At 37.3% G+C, this 7,500-nt stretch overlaps 1 protein-coding gene across 5 annotated transcripts in view; it reads left to right on the forward strand.

Annotated features, from left to right (window-relative positions):
* Positions 1-4,346: 4,346 nt before the first annotated feature.
* Positions 4,347-7,500, forward strand: part of LOC144959858 (SCO-spondin-like) — a 148,236-nt gene continuing 145,082 nt past the window's right edge. For 4 of the 5 annotated variants that reach the window (XM_078892660.1, XM_078892659.1, XM_078892661.1 and 1 more), the window contains exon 1: positions 4,387-4,699. The gene's annotated coding sequence lies outside the window, so the exon portion shown is untranslated. Of the gene's footprint in view, positions 4,700-7,500 lie in introns of all 5 variants that reach the window. The other variant, XM_078892663.1, reaches the window with a different exon arrangement.

The raw sequence follows: 7,500 nt of genomic DNA on the forward strand, positions 1-7,500 counted from the left end.
CAAAACCTTCTCCCAGATGGTAAAAGACTAAATTCATGGTATAAAATATGGTTTTTATTGTTGGTAATTGAGAATGCTTTCCTTTCTATTGCTTTTCCATGAATTCTTTCTACTCCATCAAGAGGATGGTTTATTTTTTTTGATGCCTCTTTGATAGATTTTGAAATTTTTGATTTATCTTTAAGCCGGCATCCTCCAAACCATATGGTGCAGCCAAACGCAATTACACTTTTAATCAATGAGTCATAAACTCTTAACATAGTTTTCTTCCTTACTTGAAATGTTCTCAATTTCCTTAGGATGTATAATCTTTGGGCAACTTTCTTAGATATTATATTAATATGTTGAGAGAAATTGAGGGAACTATCAATGGTTATTCCTAAATATTTAAAATAGTCAACTATCTCAACATCATCTTTACCGATCGCCACACACTTTAAGTCGTTTTTATTTCTTACACCAACACCTGTTCTTTCGTTTTTTCAACATTTAATTCAAGCTGATTTTGTTTACACCAATCGGTGAGTAACAATTAGTGTTTGAAATAATTCTTTTCGGTAACTTTATCTTTAAATAAGCCAAGAATAGCAGTATCATTTGGATATTTCACTATAAAACAATTTTCAAAGGATGGTCTGCAGTCGTTGGTGTATAAGATGTACAGGATTGGGGAACTCACACAGCCTTGAGGACATCCGTTCGACAACGTTCTTTTGTTGGAGATATGTTCACCCAATTTTACACATTGCGGTCTATGGGTCAGAAACTCTTTATACCATTTAATAAGGTGGTTTGGAATATCCATGCTGCACAACTTTTGAAGCAAAATATCTGTGTTCATGGCATTAAAAGCTGACGAAAATTCGACAAACAGGATTCTGGCGTAATTCGAGGGCGTTTGGTCAAGGTGTTTCGAGATCAAATTTGTGGCGGTTAATAGTGCGTCTTCAACACTGAGATGTTGCTGGTATGCAAATTGGTACGGATCTAGCAATTTCAGGTCATAACATTTTTGTAGGAGCTCAGATTTTAAAATTTTTTCTAAACATTTCATTACAAGCGATGTAAGCGCCACTGGACGGAAGTCATTCAATACGGTCGGACAACGCTTTTTTGGAACTGGAACGACAATCGATGTTTTCCAAAGTACTGGCACTGATTGTTCATCGATTGACCTTTGAAAAAGTTTTGTATAAGGTATAGCCAGTTGTTGGTGACAGTTTTTCAAAATAGTTCCGGTAATGTTGTCTGGTCCTGGTGCTTTATGTTCTTTACATCTCCGGAAGAGGGAGCTTACTACTACTACTACTACTACTACTACTACTACTACTACTACTACTACTACTACTACTACTACTACTACTACTACTACTACTACTACTACTATTACTACTACTACTACTACTACTACTACTACTACTACTACTACTACTACTATTACTACTACTAAAAAATCAACCCCCCCCCCCAAAAAAAAAAAAAAACACACAAAAAACCAGCATACTACGAGACTTTGAAGCAAAACAGAAAATAAAAATAGATATGACCTATAATCAAGAGGTTTGAGTCGATCCCCAGTCGAAACAGGCTGGTTTTTGGGGTGAGGTTTTCTTGTATGTTTAAGCCATATTTAACCCACGCGTTCTCATACGCTGTTGTACCAAATCTTGCAATATGATATATGGGCAAGTTTACTTTTTTTTTTTTTTAGTAGAAAAATGCATGTAACAGCTCAACAAAAAAAAAAAAAATAGCAGCAAGCATATTCTTTTTGTAACAGTTCTAATCATTGAGTGTCGGTTACTTTTATAGTCAAGAGCGGCTGTGTGGTCTCGTGGTATGACTCTCGCTTTTGAGTCAAAAGGACCTGTGTTTCGAGCCTCGCTTTACTCACATTCTCTTACCGTACTTATGTGTAAAATGAGTACCTAGCCGTTAACAGGGTTGTCTCCCTCGGGAATACATTGTTATTTCGCCTAACGGGCGTCATGTCTCGCCCTACATGTTAAGTGTTGCTTTTGGTAAGAGCCCCCTTGTGAAGCGCGTTGAACACGTTTAGTGGATATCGCGTTATAAAAAAACTGAAATTTAAGAGCTTCTAGCGGATTAGCATTCACTTTTTTTTTTAATATAAAAAATGGAGATTTTATAAAGCACAATATCCACTAAACGTGCTCAAAACGTTTTACAAGGGGTCCCTGACCAACATGTAAGAACGAAACGACAATGACCCGAGTGACGTCAACTTCGATCTATAGGGAATGAGATTAGCGGAAGAGTAGCGTCCCTTGATTGGACGTCACCCATAGTCTGTCACGTCACCGGCGGAAAAGTTATTAGAGAGAGAACGTCATGTTGGTTGTGCCCATACGTCTTTCGTCCTCTCTCTAATAACTTTTCCGCCGGTGACGTCACAGACTATGGGTGACGTCCAATCAAGGGACGCTACTCTTCCGCTAATCTCATTCCCTATCTATATTCACGTTATTGTTTATATACAACCAACTATTTTTTTCCTAACACCCGTGAAGGTGTGTCACAAATTCCATGTTTTGATTGGTCAAAAATCTACTGGTTAATACGATTCAATAGTCTGATGTCACGCGCCCGGCAATGGCGGCCATCTTGGTTCTAAACAAAGAAAATCATTACTTTTTATTCTTCATGCTGGCTAGAACTTTTCACATGCCTTGTGATCAGAATGTGTAAAAGTCAAAACATGATCAAATTTATGTGTTTTTTTTTTCCTCTGAATACGCTTTTATGCTCGCCGGGGAAATATTTCATACGGGCGTCCGCCATTGTTCCGATGGTTTAGAGCCAGTGTTACTAAGTTACCATACGTCATTAGGAAGGAAGTGACGTTACGACTGTTGAAGAGTATTCCAAAGCCTTTTGCATACTGGTTTGTTGGCTTTGTTTTTGCTAGTGTGTTATTGATAGCCACGTGACCTCACCGAAATAATTCTCTGCCTTTGACTATTATTGTAAATGTTGCTGCTCGAAGCTCGAATAAATAAATTAATAACAATGTGAAATTGAATGTAAGCTTCACTTTAATACATGAAAAGAGATACAATGGAAGTTTCTGGTTTTAATCAACAAAACAGGATGAATGAAACACTACAGACGAATATATATGTATATATAACCATAGCTGCTCGTTCAACTAACGAGATGATAAGTCGATCAACTCAAATTCTGATTCAAGCGCTGAATAAAATTTGAACTCAATTTCTATTTTCTATTTCTACTGTGTAAAATGAGTACCTGGCCGATAAAAGCAAGGTCTCTGTCCGAAAAAAAATGTCCTAACCTACATGTTAAGTGTTGTTGTTGTTGGCTAGGGACCCCTTGTCAAGCGCTTTGAGCACGTTTAGTGGATATTGCGCTTTATAAAAGCTCAATTATTATATGCCCTGTCCTACATGTTAAGTGTTGTTGTTAGCCAGGGATCCCTTTCCAAGCGCTTTGAGCACATTTAGTGGATATTGCGCTTTATAAAAGCTCATTTAAAAAAAAAAACATTAAATGTTGTATTAACTTTATATACAGTTAGTTTAATCACACATTTATTATTGAAATCATTGCCTGTTAATGACAATGATAATAAAACAGATAATATATGTATAAGGAGCAGACACTTTAAATGTCACACGTCACGTATTTTAGACACCGCCAGGATTAAAATCTGTCTCTGCTAAACTTGGAAAAATAAAAACAGAATGTCGAGGCAGCAGAAACAAATTCCTTAGATTCGGTCTCTCTACAATAATTTATTTCATTCAAAATATTATTATTATTCTCGTTTTCCATTGAGCGTCGAGTTCAATGAAATGTTTTTATTACGCATCAATGGACAGGAAAAATTCCGGTCAACAGGCGAGAGATTTTTTCAAATCCATTGTGAAAAAAAAATAAAAGGAATAGAAAATTCAAAATGTAAAAAAAAATGGGAATAGAGAATAACGAAAGAGGTAGAAGAAGACGAGAAGAAAAAATTGTTGTTGTCAATATTTTATATGTGTCAACATAATAGCATAGCGTCATAATAAATGACAGAATCGTGTGCTTTTGAGATAGAGAGAGAGAGGGAGAGAGAGAGAGAGAGGGAGAGAGAGAGAGGAGAGAGAGAGGAGAGAGAGAGAGAGAGAGAGAGAGAGAGAGAGAGAGAGAGAGGAAGTAGGCTTTACAAAGAGGAGCAGAAGGGGGAGGGGGGGGGGGGGGTTGGAGTGATATCATACTGAAGCAAACAAGTCTAATGCAAATACTATTTACGAGTCAAGGGATTCGATGATTGGCTAAGATTTTCTATTCAAACCACGCCCACTCGTTATTCCATTCAAGTGCATTTTTATTATTATGCACCGTGTGCAACATGATACCTTTTTCTTTTTTTTTTATAAATATGAAAGAACTTCAATAATAACATTGTTATTGTTATTATTCCGATTCATTATAATTTTATTATCATTGATAAAATAATAAATGTGTCGCTAGCAGCTCGAGGTGTTCGTTATAACGGGGTAGGACAGTCATTCATGCTGAGACAGCGATTGATCCAGGCTTAGGTCCTTGATTCAGTTGCCTCTGTGTGACGAGACGGCGAGACAGTCTGGAAGTTTTGTGGTTTTTCGATTTTCGTTTACCCGAATTTTATTCTTTTTTTTGTGGTTGGACTTTTTATTGAATCGATGTGGTAGGTTGATTTTGATCGTCTGATTTGTAATAGTATTTGATCGTTTTATATAATAAAATGTGTCAGTGCTTGATATAAAAACCAGTCGGAAGGTGAAAATTTTGGATTTGCATTGTTTTGCACTTTCTGAAAGAATATATATGCTCTCCTGAACATAAAATCTGTATTTCATGTAAATCGGGTGATTTTTCATAAAGTTATGGTCAGATGTATGGGAACGGGATCCAGCAACTTTTCTGAAATTTCATACTTTTTCAACTTGACTAGCAGTAAAAGATATTTAGAAATGAAATTAAGTTTTGATATGTCCTGAAGATGTAAAAAAAGGATTGATTTAATCATAATGTATGACAAGAACTCATTTTTGATCAATATTCACCTTCTAACTAAACTTGGAAATATTTCAGTTCAAACCTTTTTACCATCCGCCTGATTATGTCATCCACTGAAACATATACTTGCAATTTGGTCTCGTGGTTTGACGCTCGCTTTCGGATCGGAAGGTCTGGGTTTGAGCCCCGCTTGGTGCATATTATATTGAGTACTTGGAAAATGATCTTTACTCACATTCTCTCACCGTGCTCATGTGTAAAATGAGTACCTGGCCGTTAACAGCGTTTTCTCTGTCGAAAAAATTTGTAATGTCGCCTAACAGCAGGCGTCATGCCTCGTTCTACATGTTAGGTGTTGCTGTTGGCCAGGGAACCTTTGTAAAGCGCTTTGAGCACATTTTAGTGGATATTGCTCTATTTAAAAGCTCAAGCTTAGTTTAGTTAAGAACCAGTTACAAAGTTACTATGTGTCATTACGAGGGAAGTGACGTCACAAATGCTGAAGCCTATTTCCTCTGGTGATTGTATGCTGTCCAATAGATTGGTTTAAAAAGCTTAATAAGTGCTCCATTGTAATTAACCCCCCCCCCCCTCCCAGAAAACGTGAGCTTTTATGTAGAGCGATATCCACTGAACGTGTTCAAATCGCTTTACAAAGGGTCCCGGGCCAATGGCAACAATTAACATGCAGGACGAAATATGATAGCTGTTAGGCGATAATATTATATATTATTCTTCGACAGAGACAAAGCTCTTGACCACCAGGTTAACCACCCCAATACTATTCAACAGTCGTAACGTCACTTCCTTCCTAATGACGCATGGTAACTTAGTAACACCGTCTAAACTATCGGAACAATGTTGGACGCCCTTATGACATATTTCTCCGACGAGCATAAAAGCGTATCCAGAGGAAAAAAAAAACATTATAAATCTGATCATGTTTTGACTTTTACACATTCTGATCACAAGACATAATATGATAAGTTCAAGCCAGCATGAAGAAAGAAATAACCGATTTTCTTTGTTTAGAACCATGATGGCCGCTGTTGCTGGGCGACGTGACACCAAACTATTGAAACCAATTGCAAACGTTCGTTCCGTTAATTATACCAGCTTTATTTCTAAATGTTCCAATGATTGAACAATATGAAACCTGAGAGAGAAAGGCTATGTGGTCTTGTGGTATGACACTCGCTTTCGAATCGGAAGGTCCTGGGTTCGAGCCTCGCTCGGTGCATAGTTGAGTACTTGATAAAGGCTCTTTACTCACATTCTATCACCGTAATCATGTGTAAAAATGAGTATCTGGCCGTTAACAGCGTTGTCTCTGTCGGAAAAAAAAATCTAATATCGCCTAACAGGCGTCATGTCTCGTTCTTCATGTTACATGTTGCTTTTTGTCACGGACCTCTTGTAAATCGCGTTGAGCACGTTTAGTTGATATTGCGCTATATAAAAGCTCAATTTTAAAATTTTTAAAAAGGATGGGGAATATATTATGATTAGTCCTTTCATTCTAGCATGAAGTAAATCTTTGACAAGGTCTTCTTATTGAACACTCAATAGGACGTTGTTTAGATAGTTCGAAGATGACGTCACTCAGCTCTTTGTTATTGTTTTTTGCCATCCGTGTTTATGAGTAATGCTCACTGAACTGTATTAACCTGACTATAAACATTCATGGATACACACAGTTTTGTGTGTTGGTCTCGTAAACTTCCGGATGACAATGTTATGAACTTCTTAGCCAAGCGCATACTATCTATAAAGTGGTCCGCTTTCATTAAGAGTCTCCTATCTTGTCCAAAGAAAGCAAATGGGGCGAGAGTCTGAGGGTAGGGTTGGTCTTGAAGCTGTCGGGCCTTGGACTCAAGGCCGATGAACATCCGTCCGGCCATATTTTATGCGTCAATCTGTCAGCCGCCTTCCCCCCCCCCCCCCCCCCCCCCCCCCCCCCCCCCCCCCCTCCTTGCCGATCAATCATTATTTTATTTGTTTTGGGTTTTTTTTTCTGTTTTTCTTTGCGGCGACTGCTATTTGCTGTTGTGTTGTTGTTATGTTGTTGTTGTTGTTGTTGTTGTTGTTGTTGTTGTTGTTGTTGTTGTTGTTGTTTTAGTTGTTACTATTGTTGCTGTTACTTTTTATATTGCTGATTTTTGTTGTTGCTGTTGTTGTTATTGTTGTTTTTTGTTGTCGCTGTTTCTGTTGTTATTGTTGTTGCCGTTTTCGTTGTCATTGTTGTCTTTGTTGTTGTTGTTCATGTTGTTTTGTTGTTGTTATTTCCGTCGATGTTGGTGATAAATTTTATTTTTTGTTATTGTTGTTGTTGTTGTTGTTGTTGTTGTTGTTGTTGTTGTTGTTGTTGTTGTTGTTGTTTTAGTTGTTACTATTGTTGCTGTTACTTTTTATATTGCTGATTTTTGTTGTTGCTGTTGTTGTTATTGTTGTTTTTTGTTGTCGCTGTTT

The sequence above is a fragment of the Berghia stephanieae genome, chromosome 14, assembly GCF_034508935.2.
Source record: "Berghia stephanieae isolate SIO BIC M18660-M18661 chromosome 14, UCSD_Bste_1.3, whole genome shotgun sequence".
Taxonomy (NCBI): Eukaryota; Metazoa; Mollusca; class Gastropoda; order Nudibranchia; family Aeolidiidae; genus Berghia; species Berghia stephanieae.